This window comes from Notamacropus eugenii, chromosome 4, assembly GCF_028372415.1.
Source record: "Notamacropus eugenii isolate mMacEug1 chromosome 4, mMacEug1.pri_v2, whole genome shotgun sequence".
Lineage (NCBI taxonomy): Eukaryota > Metazoa > Chordata > Mammalia > Diprotodontia > Macropodidae > Notamacropus > Notamacropus eugenii.
Window position 1 is genome coordinate 147942340 of NC_092875.1, and position 20887 is coordinate 147963226.

The 20887-nt window shown below is 42.2% G+C and overlaps 1 pseudogene; it reads left to right on the forward strand.

Moving 5' to 3' along the window:
- Positions 1-2482: 2482 nt before the first annotated feature.
- Positions 2483-3486, forward strand: LOC140500635 (proteasome subunit beta type-6 pseudogene; annotated as a pseudogene).
- Positions 3487-20887: the final 17401 nt, after the last annotated feature.

A 20887-nucleotide genomic window follows, 5' to 3' on the forward strand; every position in this document is an offset into this window, starting at 1 on the left:
TTCACAGGCCTCCTCCAAGGAACTGAGTCACTGTCCTTGTATCCAGTATGGCTCCTTTCTAACCAACCTCTTGCTCTTCATCAAGTAGTCTGTGTGTAGCCCCCTTTTAAAGATCAACAGCATAGCTAATGCTGTGTAAACTGAGAGTGAAATTAATCATTTAGATGACGTTAAGCCTGGATTCCCTATTCCTCCTGACATGAACCTTTGGTTCCATGACTGAGACCTTTATCATTCTGACATTAATGGTCCGACAAGAATCCAGGAAAGGGCAGAACCATACCCTGTCGAGTAGCTCACCTTAACCAGAGAAATTTCATGCCTTGTTCAGAAAAGAATAGAGGGAAGGGGGGTTTTACCCAATTCTTCCTGAGGCATGTTCGGGCTACTCCTCACAAATAACAGAACCAAAGGATGTAGGTTCAAATCCCATTTCTGCTACTTGTTCAGAAAAGAAGGAAGTGGAATTTTTAATTGCATTTCTCTTTATTTTTAAAATTTTAAAATTTTATTTTCAATTTCAAATTCCCCCCCCACTCCCTTCCCTAATTCATTGGTTAAGAAAACAAGAAATATAAGATAATAGTTATAGATTTAAAGTCTTACCCATAGATTCAAAAAATAAATTATATAAGTACAGAATGGGAGATGTTAGCTAGAAAGCAGTTCATATGAAAAAGACCTAAAGATTCTGGTAGATCATAGCTAATAGGATTTTAGACAGTATTAATAGAAGTATAAAGTTCAGGGAGGAAGGTAATTCCTTCCTGTACTTTGTCCTGATAAGATTCAAACTCCAGGACTGTATATGGTTCTGGGTACCACATTTTAGAGGGGATATTAACCAGCTGCAAATATACGGAGTAGGGAGACTAGGAAGGTAAGGAGACTAAAAGTGATATTTAGTTGGAAGAATTGGAAATGAGTACCCTACAGAGTATAAGACCACAGGGGATATGATAACTATTTTTAGGTATATGAAAGGTTGTCTTATGGAAAAAGTTGTTGTTTGTCCTTGGTTTTTGATAAGGATCAATGATATCACAGGGTGATGCCTTGACTTGTAGGAGAAATGTATTTAAGTAATGTAAAATTGCACAAAGTTGTCAGCCTTAATCTCTCTTCCAGAGTCATCAAAGTCCACTGGCAAGACAAAAGTCAGGACAACAGGAGGTGCTCTGGGATGTAGTAGATGACCTTAGTATCTTCAGTGTCTGACTAAGCTCTAAGATAGTGCATGTTTTAGCTGCTTTCCTGGCCATTGGAACAAATTGTTATCTGCTCATTTGGCTGGGGAAGTTTTCAGATGCTTGGAGTAGACATCCCCTTGACTCACTGAAAAGTTTGAGGCATGTTGGTTACCCTCAGCTTGCTGAGATGGTTTACTGAGGGGTGTCCACTGTGCATGCTACAGCTTCTTAGAAGCACAGATGAGAGTTCAGTGAATCAGATGGACACCAAAAGTGGATAAGTAGCACAGAAAAGGGTCAGTAGACCTCACACAAGAGGTTTTAGTCCTCCTGAATACCCTAGGTACCCCTATGGAAGATGTGGCAGAGAGAAGAACTGGGACCAGTGACACAGGCACATATTTCAAGCCTATATTAGGGAAAACTTTCTAATAATCAGAGCTGTTGCAAAATGGAATGGGCTACATAGCAATATCTCCATTGAGTAAAAGCCAGCTGATCTCTTATCAGGGATATTGTAACTGGGGTTCATGAATTGAAAAGAGGTTGGGCGAAAGGAGCTCTAATATCCTTCCTAATTGTCTCCTGTCTTCTCTCACCCTCTCCTTGCCCTAGCTCTTTTATCTCCATCTGATCTTTCATCACTCCATTTGAACTGAGCATAGGAATCCTCCTGCTAGTTGCTGAGTGGTGGCTTTGCCAGGAGATTCTCTCTGGGTGTTGGTTCTAAGCCAGACCCTACTCAGGGTAGTCCATTGAGTCAGGTTTGAGAATATTACTAAACAAGACACTCATAAGCCATATAACATTTTACAACAGGAAGTTTACTTAACAAGAACATGGGAAAGAAGAAGGAAATGGTTGGCTGGTTGGTTGGTTGCTATCCATTCTCAAAAAGGATCAAAATGACATCACTATGTTATAGTCAAATTACAATGTGTCTGACTGTGGCTGATCAGTCCAACATGAGCTCAGAATGTTCTACCACAGGTTGGGCACAAATAATCCATGTGAGCATTTGGCGTGGATTTTCTAAATGTGCATATCCTGCATTTCTTTTGAGTTACTTCAATTATGCTTTGCTCTTAGAGCACAGCATCTTCTTTGATGAGGGCCTGCCATACTGGGTGGTCCTGTGCCAATGTCTCCCATATCTCAAAATCAATTCCAAAGTTTTTCAGAGAGACTTGAGAGTGTCCTTGTATCACTTCTTCTGACCACCATATGAGCACTTGCCTTGGATGAGTTCTCTATAAAATAGTCTTTTAGTCAAGAATACATTTGGACGCCACTAGAACCGTGGAGTAATGGCCTTGGCTTTAGTAGGGGCTCGTGAACCATGCTCAGGCCCAGCCTATGGGATCATGGGCCAAGCCCTGGACTGGGGGGATCAGGGCATCTCCACTGGGACAACCATCATGGCTGTGCAGTTTGATGGGGGCTTGGTCCTTGGAGCTGACTCAAGAACAACCACCAGGTCCTACATTGCCAACTGAGTTACAGACAAGTTGACCCCTATCCATGACCAGATCTTCTGCTGCCGTTCTGGTTCAGCTGCTGACACCCAGGCTGTTGCCAACGCAGTCACCTATCAGCTAAGCTTCCACAGCATTGAACTGAATGAACCTCCCCTGGTCCACACAGCTGCTAACCTCTTCAAGGAGATGTGTTATGGTTACTGAGAGGATCTCATGGCTGGAATCATCATTGCTGGCTGGGATCCCTATGAGGGGGGCCAGGTGTACTCAGTACCCATGGGTGGAATGATGGTTCGGCAGCCTTTTTCCATTGGGGGTTCAGGTAGCTCCTACATCTAAGGCTATGTTGATGCCTCCTATCAAGAGGGTATGAATGAAAAGCAGTGTCTTCAGTTCACTGCCAATGCTCTTGCTTTGGCCATGGAGTGAGATGGCTCAAGTGGTGGCGTAATCTGGTTGGCAGCAATTACTGAGAAAGGAGTGGAATGGCAGGTGCTTTTGGGGGACCAGCTTCCCAGATTCCCTGTTGCCATTTATCCTTCAACTTGAGATCTACTACCTCCTCCCTGTTCTCTCTGTACCACCCCCTCTGCCTAATCATAAGCCATCCTCCAATAAACCCAAGAGTCAATAAACTGTGGGTCAAGAGAAAAAAAAAAAGAATACATTTGACATTTGGCATTTGAACATGTCCAGCCCAGTCCAGAGAGTTGCACTCTACTATAGAGTTTGAATGCTATAGCTTGCATTATATATGTTTGTCTGAATGTTGTCTCCCCTATTAGATTGTAAACTCCTTGAGGATAGAGATAGGATAGGCTAGGATAGAACAGTTTTTGCTTCTTTTTGTGTCTCCAGTGCTTAGCATGGTACCTATGTAACAGTAAGGATCTTGACATGCACAGGAAGGTCTGTTATTACAGGTTCTTAGATGTGCTTTTCTAAAAGGAAAGGCAACTTTTGAGGGGTCAATAATCACTTTAATCAAGCACATGTATCATTCACTTAGTTCAGGGGGAAAAGTCAGCACCCTGAAATTCGGAGAAAATACAGAGAAATACAGATCAACAGACAGGGCTTCCAGCTGCCTGACATAAGCAATACATACATCATAGAGCAACAGATAGATAACTATCTGACCACACATACATAGTTATCAGAGAGAGAAGCACCAACACCTGGGTTTTCAAAGCTGGAGGGCTCCTTAGCAGCTGCCCAGAGTCTCCTCTGGTCAAACAAAACGTTTGCAATCAGTAGGTCCCAAAGTAAAACCTCACCTCAGAGTATTTATACATTATTCAGAGCCAGAGGGTACAACTCTTGAGAACCAGTGCCTCATTAACTAAAGGTGTGGGCCTTCCTACAAATCTCCCCTAATCAAACTCCCCTTAATGAGCAGGCCCAGTAATGGGGGAAGAAGATCTTTAATCTCTCTGATTACCATTACAGCCTGACACATAGAAAATGCTATAAAAATATTAGCTATTATTATTATTGTAAGAATCAAATGAGATAGTGAATGGTTAGTATTATAGTGATATAAATGTAAATAGATATGTAGTATGATATATGTATATATATTATATACAAATTTAAATATCAATCAATATTCTTGGCAGTTTAGTATGAGAAAGGACTTCAGTCTGAGTTCTCATTTCAGTCTGGTATTTTGTCCTGCCAGATGATCTTCAGAATCTTCCTAAGACAATTCAAATGAAGTGATCCACTTTCCTGGCATGGCACTGGTACACTGTCCAGGTTTCGTAGGCATACAGTAATGAGGTCAGCACAGTGGCACTGTACACCTTCAGTTTGGTAGTCACTCTAATACCTCTTTTCTCCCATGCTTTGCTTCAGAGCCTTCTAAATACTAAGCTAGCTCTGGCAATGTGTGCATCAACCTAATTGTCAATGTGTACATCCTTAGAAAGTATTCTGCCAAGGTAAATGAACTTATCCACAGTATTCAAAACTTCTCCATTTGCTGTAACTGATGGTTCCATGTATGAGTGGTGTGCTGTTGGCTGATGAAGCACTTTTCTTTTCTTTGGTGTTTTGTTAGGCCAAAATTAGCCCAAGCAGCAGAGACCTGATCCGTACTTTTCTTGCATCTTAGCTTAGAGGCTGCACTGGGTTCCCAATCATCTGCAAACAAAAAAATCATGCACCAATTCTCCCTCCATTTTAGGCTTGCCTTGGTAGCCTTTTTAGGTTGAATACTTTGCCATCAGCGGGGTGGCTGACAAGAACATGGCAAAGAAGAGGGTAAGGAGCATTAACATAGCACCTACTATATTCCACACACTATGCTGAACATTTTTTACAAATATTATCTCATTTGATCTTCACCACAAACTTGCAAGGTAGGTGCTATCATTATACTCATTTTACAGTTAAGGAAACTGAGGCAAACAGAGGTTAAGTGTTTTTTTGAGGGTCACACAGATAGTAAGTGTCTGAGGTTGAATTTGAACTCAGGTTTTTCTACCTCCAGGCACCAGCTACCTCACAGGGAAAGATATTCAACAAAGATAGAACATAGCCAGGCCATACTTTATTCCCCTTTTGGCTATGCTTTTGACTTGATGATTTTTGCTACTGTGACTCAGCCACCTTCTCATCCTGGAACTTCCTCTCAGTTCCTGGGATCTTCTTACCTTGCTTCTCTTGTTGCAGAGCTCTTCCTGTGGATATCCATCTTGAGACCAGGCTGTCCGTGCTTCATTTCCCTTTTGACTATGTTTATGACTCTGTGGACTTCACCATCATTCCCATTAGCTGATACCTTCTCCACGTCCCCAACACCTCTTTTCGACTCCCTTCTCTGATGTCTTCCTCCATTTGAATGCAAACTCCTTGAGATTCTTCAGATCCCAGGGAAGGATCTGAGAACTCTAGTGGAAAGAGCAATATATAACAGACTTGGCCATAAGGCAGTGGGGTCAGAGTCAACACATGTTACATTTAGTTTTGATTTTCTAATTCATATGTTTTCCCCTTAATAGAATATAAACTCCTTGAAGACAGGGTCTATTTTCTTTTTTTCTGTGCACCCCTAGGTTCTCTCAGAATGCTTGACACATGGCAGGGGCTTGCTAAATTCTTGCTGAATTGAATTAAAGTCCTAACTCACCCTTTAATCCCCAGATGAAATGCCATCTTTTCCATGGGTTGAGTTCACAATCATCTGCAAACAAAAAATCATGCACCAACTCTCCCTCCACTTTAGGCTTGGCTTGTAGCCTTTTAAAGTTAATACTATACCATCAGTGGGGTAGTTGGCAAGAACATGGGAAAGAAGAAGATAATGAGCATTAATATAGCACCTACTATATTCCATACACTATACTGAGCATTTTTTAACAAATATTATCTCATTTAATCTTCACAACAACCTTGAAAGGTAGGTGTCTCCTAGAGTTTTCTTCTGTAACTCTAATGCCTTCATCATGTAATATCTAGTGTTGTAGCTCCCCACTTCTGGAAGATACACCAAAGATTTGCAACACTTCTTGGGCAAGCAAATTCAATTAATATTCAATTAAGCAAGCTTCTATTTAGTGCCTACTGTGTGCCAGGCACTGCACTAAGAACTGGGAAAATGAATTAGTAGGGGACTATTAAGGCATAATGTTTTGTATATTGCCAATAAAGATCCCTGTGCTGAGTGTCCTTGCTTAATTATTTTTCTTTGTTACGAGGAGAAAAAAATATTTTATGGGATTACTTCTAGAAATGAATGGGATATAAAAAGCAAGGCCTCAATAAAAAAAATTATTTATTTAAAAAGAAAGAGTTGTAGGGGACAAAAAGAAATCTAAGGTTATTAAGTTCTTCACACAAAAATATGATCTTGTCTTGATGCAGACTTAGGCCAGAAGAACTTGCTTATCTGAAAATGATGTGGTTAAACACAGTCCAAAAGGGAGTTGTAGCATGATCCATGAAGGCCTAACTACCGTGTGATTAAGCAGCACATTAGTAGGTGAAATTCAATCCTGAGAAGAGGTGGATTCAAATTATTGATCTGCCCTTGTTGGGTCTAGGGTTTGTCAGAACCTCTTGAAATGAAAAACAAAGCATCATTGGAATGAAAATACTCACCTAAGTACGCCAGAGAGACCCCAAAAGATCCATGACAACTTATGGCAGACTGCACTGACTGGGCCCCACCTTCCCTAAGTGAGTAAGCTTCCTCTCCAGCCATCTTTCTGCTCAAACTGTGCGCTGCTCCCTCCCCCTTTGTCCTCTATCTCTTCTTGGTCTCTCTGTTTCTCTCTCTCTGTTTGCCTCCCTCTTTCCTCCTTTCTCCTCCTTTTTTCCTTCTCTCTATTTCCTTGCCTCTTTCTCCTTCCTTCTCTCTCATCCCTTTCTCCTTTTCTCTACTTCTATCTTTCTCCTTTCTCTCTCCCCCTTCTCTCTTTCACTCCATGTCTCTGTCTCTCCTCCTTTTTCCTTCCCTCCTTCCTTCTCTCTGCTCTCTTTCTCCTTCTCTCTTTCCTCTTTCGCCTTGTCCTCTCTCTCTCTTTCACTCTGTCTCTGTTTCCGTCCCTCTGTTTCTCTCCCTCCCCCTCCCCCAATTCTATCTTTCCCTCTCCTTCTCTAAAAGTGGGAGAGAGAAGATATGTGCCAGAGAGACAACATACTTGGCACTTAAAATAGCACCTTTCAGATGTGATGCTCCCAGAACCCTTCTTCGCCTTGTCATAATCACCACAGAACCCTGGTGAGGCTGATCATTATGAGGAGCTAGCTGAATTTCCTGGCAGAGGGAAATGAGGCCCCCAGAGTGTATAGCTTGCCCCAAGGCCCTGGGAAAGAAGGAGGGGGGAGGGGTGCAGGTGGGGGCTCTGAGACAGAACTGGAGTGAGAGCCCAGCCTTAAGCATGTGAAACTCCTGAGACAGAACCTCCACCCTCCCTGACACAGCCAAGCCTCCCTTCCTCAAGGTCCCCAGACACGGGGAGAATCTTCTGAAGGCAAACAAAATGCTATGGGTTTAAAACCCACCCTCAGAGGGATGGGGGAGTGGTTTAGGAGGAGGAGGTGGAAATCACCAGAAAGAAGCTCTGTATTCTTTCATACAACACATAATTAACTCAGCATAAGATGCCATGAATTCATAATGAAAGCAGACAGTGGGGGAAGAAAGACTCTGACAAGTGTTCGATTTCTTGTTTAACTATCTAGCTCTTTATCAGTTTACTTATTTATTCATTCATCTATCTATCTGTCTGTCTATTTATTTATTTGATACTCAGAGCATTCTGGACCTTCCCTGACTTAGCCCACATCAACAGACTATGTCAGGACACGTCCTGGTACAATGAGTTTGGACTGGAGACAGATCCCAGGTTCACTGCCACTTACTAATGTGTGACCTTAAGTGAGTTCATTCATCCACCTGGCTTTCAGTTTCTTCACCTATAAAATGTTATGAATTGGACCAGATGACCTAAGGACCCTCCCTTTCAGTTCTAAATCTACGATTCCCTTTTCCCAATCCCATCTAGTTAGTAGTTGCCTGGGAGTTTTCCCCAGGCTCTCCTCTCTTCATCTCTTGAACCGTCCCCTGCCATCCCCTCCGGAATGGCAGACAGCTCTGTCCACAGTGCAGGACAGCCTGGAAGTCCCTAATCAGCTCATCCCCTCCTGCCTGCTGCAGCTTGTTAGCCTGGGCCTCCTGATCCCTTTCCTTCTCCATGACAACGGTCTTCAGAGACACCCACTTCTCTGCATCAGTTACCTCTCAGGGTCATGTTTTCTGGCAAAGGAAAGAAAACCTGTTTCCTGAGTTCTCTGCCCTCTGTGGGGGCTGTCTGCATCCTGGAGAGGAAAAGTGGGGTGGTGGTTGTGGGAGGAAAGGTGGAGAGCCCTAGGGTGGAATGATTGGTAGCTCCTGGAATGGGTCAGGTGAGCAGAACCCGGGCATTGAGCCAGAACAAACGGGCAAACCAGAGGCCAGGCACAAAGGGCCCTGTGTGGAGTGAAACTCCTAGTCCCAAATCCAGGTCAGCTCATATTTCCTAACACAAAGAGACTGATTCCCAGGCCAAGCTGGGTGCGGTTTGTGGGCTGTACCCAACTGGGAGAGCCAGACTTGGGGCTGGGAGCTTGGACTTCCGGTGACCCAACTCTGTGGACTCAGCTCTCACTGGAATTTCTCCCTCTGCTTGCAAATGGGCAAGTTGGGAAAAGGTCTGGGTGGGGAGGCTACACCCTACAGTGAATGCCTTTTTTGCTGCTTCTAGGCTCCTCTTTTTCCTGTGGGAAAAGACTCCCCTGGGCCACTTCAAAAATAATAATACAGGAACTCTGAATGACAGAAGATTCCTCAGCCACATTAATTTAGCCAACTCTGCAGATTAAGTACAGGCTCATGGTCTGGGATGAATTCATGTAGGCTCCAAACAAGTCAGGAGATAAAGGAAATATCAATTTAGAAGGAGAACCTGGGTACGTTCTCCAGGGCATAACGTTGAAGTATAATCAATCAGTCAATAAGTATTTATTATCTACTATGCTCCATGCATTGTGCTAAGAGTAAGGGTATAAAGACACAAGTGAAATAGTCACTTCCCTTCTGTTAGGTGAGACCCCATGTAAACAGAGATGTACAAAATAGAGATAAGGTAACTTGGGCTGGTGGGGGGGGGTGGGGGTGGAGATCACTAATATGCCCAACAATAACTTGGCAAAGATGAGGAGACTGGAGAGACTGAGCGATAGAAAAGACTGCCTTGTAGACAAATTTAGATAATCCATATTGAGTCTTCATTTTTGTCAAACCTCAGTGTGTCATCATCCAGTATGGACTGATATCACAGACAAAAGGCCATGCACACTTCAGTAGACTTAGGCTTACTAGGGAGCAAACATGTGACCTTGGACAAAGTCCAAAGCATTTATGAAGGACCTACTATGTGCCAGGCATTAGGCTAAGCTCTGGGGATACAAAGAAAGGCAAAATTAGTCCCTGACATCAAAGAGCTTACATTGTAATGGGAGAAGACAATATGAAAACAACTATATTGTATATCTAGGTTCTGCCCAGAATAAGAAGATGGGAAGTAATCTCAGAGGGAAGACACTGGGCGATGGGAGGGAAGAAAAGGTCTCCTGCAGAAGGTAGGCTTTGAACTGAGACTTTGAAGGAAGCCAGGGAAACCAAGAAGAAATATGGAGGGAGAACATTCTAGCCATGGTGGACAGCTAGTGAAAATGCACTGAGTCAGAAGATGGAATATCACTCAGTTTCCTCACTGTAAAGTGAGAAAGTTGAACTAGAAATTGATTTCCTATGCTAATATCTTCTCTTTTTTTGATGTGGAGTTTAGTCCTCCTTATAAGAGCTGTCCCATCTGTAAGAGATGCACCCATCAGTGGTCTGCAGTTGACTCACTCTTTTAATAAGGTTACCCCTTTCATTGGGAGCTATTTTTTTCCAAAAGCTAACCTACATTGAGCCTGTGCTATCTTCCAGGTAGTCATGTGCACTCTATTCTCATATTTTATAGATGAATAAATGAAGTCCAGAGAACTTGAATGACCTATCCAAGATTACAAAAGTAATATATGGTAGTATCTGAACTCAGTTTCTCTGACTGCAAACCCAGTCCTTTGTGTAATAGTACCATAACTGGACTGCCTACCCTTAGTTTTCCCACTCTCTAATCTGTCCTTTACATAACTGCCAAATTAATCTTTATAAGGCACATGGGTTTACACCCCTAACTCACACTTGTCCTGAGAAAGACAGCTGCTACCTCATTCTGTGGATAGTCCAATTGTCTAGCCTCCTAGGACTATAGTTCATGAACTGCTACCAGTATGCTTCTCCTTAATCACCAAGTGTACTTGACACTTTTAGAAAAGGCACACGCTAAAGGCCAACAAGGCAACTTCCAGTTACCTATTGAATTTATTACATACTTAAAAAGAAAAGCAATCTCTACATAATAAAGATTTGCAGTTTCACATATAATCTTTTCATTTTATTTGGTGTTTGTTAAATTTAGAATTTAAAAAAAATTTTTTTCAATGGAGAAAAAAAGGACAGCTGCACAAATAAATTTTGATCTAAAAAACGCATGAATTTAAATGTGATCTCAACCTGTTTCTCAGGAAAACCTGGGGCCCATTCCCCTACTGATACACAAGGAGCCTGTAGAAGAAAGAGCAGGCACAAGTTTAAAGGACAATGGGAATGAGGCACATATGTAGGGAACATATATGGCTAGGCCAACTTTCAGCTCTGGAAGAGAACCTCAACGTCCTCCATTTAGAAAGTCCCAAAAATGAATGATAAAAATTGTCTTTATATGTAACTGGGGAAAAAATAGAATATTATTTAAAAGAAGAAAAAAATATAAGTAGAAATTTTTTTTTGTTTAATTTTGCTAATTTTTTGTTAGGACAAAATTAACTAGGTGAGGCAAGGGGAAGTGGGTGGATTGGGGTTGGGGATGGATGAGTCACTCTACTATTTGTCAGGGCTGAATCCTCACAGGTAACAACTTCTCAGTGAGATGGATAAACCCATTTCAGGGCCAGGGAAAGCAGGTTGCTCAGCTACTGCTGACCTGACTCCTCACTAGCTCTAGCTGCTGCTGGACTGGATGGATCAGGATGCTTTGTCCAGAACGAAGCCAAGACAGAAATGGGTGGGACAGGTCATGTTGCTGCTAAGTGGCTAGGGTAGGCAAAGGAGGTGACTAGGCTGTTGGGTTGCTGCTGGTGGTCAGAGTTAGCAACCATTGGGCTTTTTACAGAGCGCAGTATTTCTTTTGGATGAGTTAATCTGCTGGACTCCCTGATACCACTTTTATGGGCTACTACAGCCTTCTCTACATTCAGCCTCTAGTTCTACTGGGCTTTATGGTACTTTTAAAAGAAATTTTGCATTGCCCTTCTCAGCAAAGGCATTTACCTTAATTTAGGATTGGCAGAAGCCTCTCTTCCAGAAAGGAGATAGGAGAGGTCTAACCTGCCTGATTTAATAACTCTTTCTAGTTCAGAGTAAGGTCTTTTTTCTTTTCTTTTCTTTTTTTTTTTTGACTAGGTAATAGAGGCTACTCTCTGCCTCATTTCTTTCCTAGCCTTAATCACTGAATGAGTTTGCCTCAATCAAACTGAGACCTGTTAAAGGCCTTAGCTTAAAAAGGCCAAGGTCTTCTCCCACTGCATCCAGAGCCATCTGCAGTCATTCTGATCTTTATCTGGCTACTACACCCAGATGGCTCAGGAGTAGAAAGTGAGGCTGGTGACCTTGCACAGTCCTGCCTCACTTGGATCCAATATACTTGTATGTCATGGCATCACCTCCCTGAGGTCATGGTCCTCTTCTAGAAAGAAGGACAAGCAACAAGGACAAGAAGTTCCCTATCAGCTAGCCACATTTTCCAGACTCCTGGCGGGGTGTTCTGCTCTTGACTGGTTGGAGACCAAGGTATGGTGGCTGTCTGGGCCCTTGGGAAAAATGATTGTCTCTGCTGGCCTTTTCATAAACATTTGAGTTGTTCTAGCCCCAAATCATTTCTAAGGTATGGTGCTTCCTTTACAGATGAAAGGGTTCACTTTACATTTCAATATCTCTGTCTTCAGATCATAGCACCTTCAGCTTTGCTGAAGCCCATACAGGTACCTCTTCATATTTTCTAATTTATAAGTCTGTTAATGGTGTTCCCTGAAAGACCTTTAGTAGCTTCCTACAGTCATATGCTAGGTTCTTTGAAAATATGCAATGCAGAGGGCAGCTAGGTAGCACCATGGATACAGGAATAGCTCTGGAGTCTGGAGGACCTGAATTCAAATGTGACCTCAGACACTTATTAGCTGTGTGACCCTGGGCAAGTCACTTAACCCCTATTGCTTCCTAAAAATTAAAAAAAAAAAAAACAGTAAAATAAACAGAACAAAATATAAATTCCTTATGCTTGCTTTTAAGACTTTCCACAATCTAGCTTTAACCTGCCTTTCTAACTTTTCTTCATATACAACTCCCCTTCATTCACTGTGTCCTTCCCAAGCAACTTATTAGCCATTCCCTCAACTTATTCAGGTCTCTCTAGGTTTAGAATGCATTCCATCTTCATCTGGTCTTCATTCAAGACCTAGCTCCAATTTCCACTACCTCTATGAAACCCTTGTCTACTTCTCAAACTACTATCCCTTTATTCCCAATCTCTCATCTGCCTTGATTTGATTACTTCTAGTACCTCTTATTATGTTGAAGAGAGAGAGATGGGAAAGCTGGTTCAAAATGTGAATGAATTCACTTAGACGTTGGCTATTGGGGGTTTTATTGAGGCAAAAGCAGTGGACCTGAGATTTAGTAAGGAGCTAAACAAAGGCAATGATATAGAAAAAGGACCAGGCTTATAAAGGATGATTTTAGGCTTTCCTTATAGGGGGATTACCCTTATGGGGTAAGTCTTGCAAGATAAAGGCACAGGATGAGGACTACGAATGACACAAGATAAGGAAATCCCATTCCCTAGGATGAGGGGTGGGGACCCCCCAGGATGAGGGGTGGGGACAAGAATTATGTGGTCCAGGATAAGGGGAAGTTTTATGGTGAGGGGAGACTTTAGGGCACCAAAGGCTTCACAAAGTCAATCAATATCGTTTTAACTCTTAGGGCACTGTTTCTATCCACATCAATAATAGGAATTTGTCTAAAGGTCTTATCTCCCTCTCACCTTATAAAATTGGGGAGAGAGAGATAGAGATAGAAAGAGAGAGAGAGAGAAAGAGAGAGAGAGAGAGAGAGAGAGAGAGAGAGAGAGAGAGAGAGAGAGAGAGAGAGTTTATTTTTTAATTTTGAATTCCTAGCTTGCCACAGGGCACTACACTAATAGCTGCTTTAAAAATGTGATTTAAATGGAATTCCAAATGGGAACATAACCAAAACATAGAGAAGCAGCAAGTGTTATGGATACTATTGAGATGATTTGATCAGTGACGAGGGTTCAAGCTGCTGGGTACTGGAATAAAATGTGGATTAGTCAAGGACTGCTCAAATTAAGAAAATCGCTATATATCAAGGAAAGACTTTATACTTTGCACCCAATTCTAAATATCAGTTTTTGAACAAGTTTTTAAAATTACAAGTAAATTCAGCATTAATTGGTGTTTTCAGATTGCTTTCAAATGAATCTAAGTGTAGGAAATGGGGATCATAGCTTATCCTGCCTAATACCCATGAGACCTTGGTCAAGTCACTTAATGGTAACTTGGGCCTCATTTTTTCTCATCTGTAAAATGAGGGGTTGGATTTGATGGTGTCTGAGGTCTCTTCAGGCTCTAGAGCTATGATCCAATTAGGCTAATTTGTTGATTTTTTTTTTATGTGCTAGTATATTGAGTTTTATATGAAATAAACAGTCAGTAAATATTTTTGAATATCTGAAAAAAAGATCAGAGATCAAAGTCAAAACTGGGAGGAAAAATACTCTTCCCAGCCAAAACTGACCAGAAAGGCAATCCATTTGGAGGGCTGGAGTTAGGGAGTGGTACAAAACTTCACACTGAGCAGTTACGCCAGTAGCCCACATTCATAGCCATCATGGGTGTGACTGGGGAGAACTGAATGGGCAAGGAGATGGAGACAGAGAGCTCAGGAGAGGACAGGGTTAGGACATTTCATATGGGGACCAGAAAGGGGGAGAAGGGAGGAGGACTTCTGCTTGAGGATTAAACATCAGAGGACTGGCTTCCTGAATTACGGACTCTCCTTCAAGTTGAGTAGAGTCAGATTCCCCTGCAAAGGAAGGGAGTTTCTTGAAAATTGATCTGTAGCCAAGGAGACGTAATTAGAGCAAATTCCAAAGATATTCAGGTCTTGGTTGTTTGGAAGCGTTCTTCCACAGCAGGGCTGGCTAATAGGAAAAGAATAGCACCTGTGTAAGAAGACACATGTTGGTGTCTGTGGCATTGCCCCCACTCTGAGCATGGACATGCATGGTTGGCCTGAATACTTATTCATCCATGTCCTGTAGCCAAGGCAAGACCAGACCCGTGGAAAGAGCCCAGCTACCTTGGCCATGGAGGCCAATTGACTTCCATGTCTCCAATCCACCCACCCCCCTCCTGCCCCAAAGATTCTTGTTAAATCTATAACCCTGAAATAAAGATCCAATCATGTCACCCTTACACTCAGAAAATCCTCAGTGACTGCCAATTGCAACATTTTTAGGATAAAACACAAACGACTCTTCTTAGCATTTAAAGAATTTCATACTCTGCCTCCCATTTACCTCTCTAGCCTTTTTTTCCCCAATATTGCTTTCCTTTCTATACTCTCTTCCAGTCAAACTGGCTTTTTAGCTGCTCTCCTGAATAAGACGTACCTTCTCTTGCACCCATGCCTTTGTACAAATGGTTCTCCATGTCTGGAATGCACTCCCTCCTTACCTCTCATGCCATGAAATCCCTTCTTTTAAGATACAGCTCAGGTAAGACTTCCCACATGTGGTTTTCCCAACCCCCAGTTATTAACATTCCTTCTCTCCTGAAATTACTTTTTAAAAATTTGCATGTCCTTCATATTTACTTCTCTGTGTAAATGTTGTGTCCCTCTTATAGAACTTAAGCTTCTCAAGGAAAGGACTATTTTATCTTTTGTCTTGGTAACCTTAGTGCCTAACACAGTGTCATTCACTTCACAGTAACTTAAATGCTTGTTGACTTCAATGAAAGTGAAGCCCCAGACACTCACAACTTCATTGACCTCAATTCAACTAACTTTATTAAGTATCTATTGTACACAAAACTCTAGACACAACATCCTATCCTAGTTAAGATCCTATCCTCAGTGAGGGTAGGAATTTCTTTTGGGGGGAATGGGAGAGCGGATGAGGAGTAGTGGAGAGGTCACTAACAATCATTCTTTTCTGTTTCTGTCTGTCTCTGTCTCTGTCTCTGTCTCTCTCTCTCTCCTTCTCTCTATTTGTGTTTCTGTCTCTGTATCTCTCAAGGTATCTCTCATACCTTGATGCTGGCATACCCTCATGTGAAGGCAGTACTGGGAAGTCTCATAAAGAGCACATGCTCTCCTAAGCATATTCTTCTACTCTGCAATGCAAACAGCAGCCACATGTGGAAGTGTGGGCCTTGGACATCATATCTTCTGAAAACCAGGGTCTAATTTCCACAAGGTTCTATGGATCAGGAGTGTCCGTCTCTCCCACACCTGTAAGCTCTCTCTCTAAGATGGTTGTAATCTGACAAAGACTCCCTCAAAAGAAAGGGAGGGATGTGGGTGTGCACATGCATGTGTGTGGTTGTGGTGATCGTAAGGTATTTCCTAGAAGGGAAGAAGAGAAGAAAGTAAAAACTCGTAGCTTTGACAATGAGAACAAAAAATGGATGGTTTCCTATACACCATTTTTAAAAGAATTAAGAATGTAAGCACCTTGAGGGCAGGGAATGTTTCATTTCTGTCCTTATGTCCTCAGTCCCTAGCACAGTTCCTGGTACATAGTAGAGGATTAATGAATGCTTTTGAATAAATGATTTAATTGGTCCCAATTAAGAAATAATATTTCAAAATGTTTTCATTCACTCATTCATTTATTCATTCAATATATTTATTAAATATAAATTTATTTAATACATATTAAGTATATATTATTATGTGCAGAAATTGTGCTGGTTTTTGTAGATTAGATTAGAATTGTCCCTACTTTCATGGGGTTTATAATCCAGTAGAGAACACAGGACACAGATACAAACAACTTTATTACAAGGCCATATGTGCTGAAGATGAATGACCCAAAAAGAACATGGACGGGTAATAAGCCAAGAGCAAGGAATTAAAAAAAAAACAACAACTGGATAGCTGGTGCGTTACTCTGGGACCTTGAAAATGCTGAGAAAAGGGAAGTATGAGGGAGTTGATCCCTGAAAGCCCTGGCAGACATCTCTTAGCTGCCATATGGTCACAGCTGGACAGGAGGGCACCAGCTCCATCCCACTCCGCCTCCCCCTTCCCCCCCCCCCCCCAGGGAGTTACTTGCTACAAATCCTGGACAATAGACATCAGAGAGCTACAGGGCGTAGTTACTCCCCTTTTAAGGTTCACTGAGTGACCCACTTCTTTTGATTTAGTGACCAAAGCCTCCTTAACTCCTCCTCCTCCTCCTTAAATCATCATAATGGGAGGGACCAACACCTAAATTTAGGGTTTGCTGTGTCATCCTGGAAAAACAAGTCCTTCATCAGTGAGAACATGTTTCCTTGGAAGTGAACAGGGTGCCACAGTACACACGCCAAGGGTTACACATCCCCCATTCTACAAGAAAAGCCACCAGCATGTTGGGTGGAATTTAGAGGAGGGTGTAGTCAAGAGTGTCATAGGATAGGCAGGGTTGCTATCTGCATGATGGAGAGAACATGTATCAATGAAGTCATACCTCTCTGAGGGCATAAGTGCGGAGAGTAGGGGATAGAGAGCTCACTTCTGGCTGGGATGACTCTGGAGGCTTTCACTGAGGTCATGGCATTTTGCCTTGAAACATGGAGAAGGCATTCTAAGTGGACAGAGAAGAATCAATACATGTAGAAAGTTAGGAAAGCATGTTCATAGAAGTCCAAGTCATCTAGTTTGAATAGAATATGGGATTTTACGTAAGGGAGTTCTGCAAGGGAAGCATAGAGAGGTAGTTTGGTGCAGATTGTGGAGGACATTGGATACAGGGTCAGCTAGGTGGTACAACAGATAGGGCACAGAGCCTGCAGTCAGGAAGACCTGAGTTCAAATCCAGCCTCAGACACTTACTAACTATGTGATCCTAGGCAAGTTACTTTACCCTCCTGCCTCAGTTTCCTTATTTGTAAAATGAGCTGGAGAAGAAAATGACAAACACTTCAGTAAATATAGAAAATGAGACTAATAATAGCACCCACCTCCTAGGGTTGTTGTGAGTATCAAATGAGTTAAATGTAAAGTGTCACAGTACCTGGCACACAGTAAATGCTATGTAAACGTTAGCTATTATTATTACTATTATATAGGTATAAGCTCACACTCTAGTGGAGGAAGATAATACAGAAAAGGAAGCTGTAAAGGGAGAGAGAGAAGATGATACACAGGCACATGATGGAGAGTTCCACAGTGCAGCCTGGTGAGAAATGAAGAAATGTCTGTCCTGGGTACCCCCTTTAAATGGAGATTATTCATGGAGTCAGTCAATCAGAGGGAGAGGTTTCAGGGTCAGGGGGTACTTCTGAGGTGTGAATTCCAAGGTTAAAGTCACATTCCAAGATAAAGAGGTTTCTGGGACATGATAGGGAAGTGTTAGACTCAGACTTAGCTAGAGCACTAAGATCAATGATATGGGTCAGGGTCACAAAGTCTTTTGTAGCATGGGCAGTACTTGAACCCAAGTCTTTCTGGCTTTGAGGTCAATTCTCTATCATCTATATCATACTGCTTTTGACAAACTATATCAGTAAAAATAAAACTTAGATGCTTGAGTACACAGAACTTGGAAATAAGTACTTGTTGTTAAGTTGGCCAGCTGTGTCTGACTCTTTGTGGCTCCATGGACCATAGCATGTCAGTACTTAGGGGGAATTCCAGGCCTGAAAGAAAAGAGGGGAATCCCCAGAACAGAGGGAAAAAATAAGATGAGGTCCAAATTTTACTAATGTATCACATCAGTTATAATAGCAAAGGGGGTGGGAAAGAAATTCAAACAAAGAAGGGGGTGGGCTGGCAAATGGAAGCCTAGAAAATGTTTTCTTCTGGTTCAGGACCTGGCAGGATCAGCAGAGCCCAGGGGATGCAAAGACTCTGAGGTCCCATCTGTACCTCCTCTTTCACTGCTGGGCCAGGCAAGGCCTTGAGAAAACTCCGCAACTCCCCATGCCTCTCTCTCCTTGGAGAGAACAGGTCTGGCAGAGCTCAGAGGTTGTCAGGAGAAACAGCTGCACTAATGAATCACACAAAGCCAGCTGAAAACACTCACTGCAGGCTTCTTTGCTGCTGCCATCAAATGCTTGAGAACCCATTGATCAGGCCCCAAATACCACAGAAGGGACTAAACCTGCTTCACAAGCTGTCCCTCTGAGGCCAAGCTCAGGCCTGTCTGGCCTCACCCAAACTTAAGGCACTGGGGTTAATCATAAGCATCCCTATATAGCCCAGACCACTCCCCTGTGAAATTCCCAATGGACTGCCAGTCCTTCTCTTTGGGTCTAGCCCTGCCTTGGTGCAGAATTCCCTCTACATTCTCTAGAATCTGAGATCACTAAAGATCTCCTGGTATTTCCTGTAAACCCAGAGGTGCTAATCCTAGGATTGTGGCTAGTGTTCAATTAGGTAAGCGTGCACTGCCCAAAAGTTCTGGTAAGTGGAGGTACTGAGTGCTTGCTACCCAGAAAGGAGAACTGAGAAAAGGCCACTGAAGGCAAGTCCAGTAGTTCTTACCCACTGTTTCTCCTAAGAGAAGGAATTGTCACCTATAAAATAGGTATTCTAGGCAGCTAGATGGCACAGTAGCTAGAGTGTCAAGCCTACTATCAGGTAGAATCATCTTTCTGAGTTCAAATCTGACCTGAGACACTTATTAGCTGCATAATGCCAGGCAAGTTATTTAACCCTGGTTACCTCAGTTTCCTTCTCTGTAAAATGAATTTGTGAAGGAAATGACAAACCACTCTAGTATCTTTGCCAAGAAAATCCCAAATGGAGTCATAAAGAGTCGGACACAACTGAAAAAATGACTCAATAACAGGTATTACCTCCTCTTTACAGGTGGGGAAACTTAGATTCAGTTATTTACATGTAAACAGTTGTACAACAAAATTAATTGGTTATATTACTATTTTGTATTAAGTTTCTAATCAGTCTTTTTTTTTAATCTACGTTGTGCTGGTAGTTAAAAGACCTGGGTTCTAATCTTGTTCCTGCTGCTAACTCTCTGTGATCTTATTTTACTTTATCTCTCTCCCTGGCTCAGTTTCCCCCACTATAAAATGAGGCTAATCCTTCTACTTGGTAGGGTACTTGAGAGGATAAAATGGTTGAGTCGATAGGAATTATTAAAGTCATTGTTCAAACATAAGTTGTTATTCAAAACAGCACTTTACTTTTAAATTTAACTAGTTTTTAATGGCCTGTATGTAATGTAAGGGAATATAGCATCTGAATTTATACTTAGATTTAAATCCCTTTTCTGACCCTTAGCCCTCTGTGTGACCTTGGATAAAATACTCCCTGTCCCTGAAGCTCATTTTCCTTATCAATAAATTAAGAAATTGAACTAAATCATCTCTGAGGTCCTTTCCAGCTTGGGGTCTATGATCTTATTGATTATGTGCCACGGGAGACACTGGCATAGGACTGCCTAGCGTGGCATGCCCTCATCAGAGAAAGGGGTTGTTTGTACTCCATGAGCAAAGCAAACTTGAAGTAGCTCAAAGGAAATGTGAGATGTGCAAATTTAGAGAATTCACCCCAAATGTTCACATGGACTCTTTGTGCCCGACCTGTGATAGAGCGGTCTAAGTTCAAATTGGTTTGATCAGCTACCTTCGGACACTCTGTAACTTGGCTCTACCATGGTGGTATCATTTTGGTCCTCTTCAAGAGCAAAGGACAACTACGGCAAAGAGTGGACTGGCCAATGAGGATTGAATCCTTAGAATGTACACCATATACTCTGCCTTTTACTAACCCTAGTAGAGGTTTGGTGAGCCTGTTTTCAGGACATGATGAAAGGACTTTATCTCCCTGCCTTGAGAGTAAATGCAGGTATCCTCTGTTTCTGATTTCTTACTATATGGCAACTGACAAAACCTCTTTCAACTTGTTGCTGAGTCAGAACTGTAAACTCAAAAGGTTTAAAAGGATAGACTCATTCTTTCTTCTCTAGAAATAAGCAAGGCAAGAATTGCTATAAGGCTCTAGATGGGGTGGGAATCTTGGGTCCTCTCTCCCCGTTCGGCACCTCTCTCTTCTATCTCTTTTACATTTCATTTTTTCATGAACTTAGGCAAAAGAGAATCAGAGAAAGAAAGAGAGAGAGAGGGTGACCACTGACAATTTTGTGAGCTTTAAAGGGTAGGGAGAGCCACCAAAGATCTCAGAAAATGGAGTGGGTAGCAGAAACATCTGAGGTCAGTGAGAAACCAGCCCTGGGGAGCGACCTGCTTAACCCATGCTAGGAGAAGGTTGACCCCGGGGCCAAGACATTGTGTTCTGTAAGCAATGGA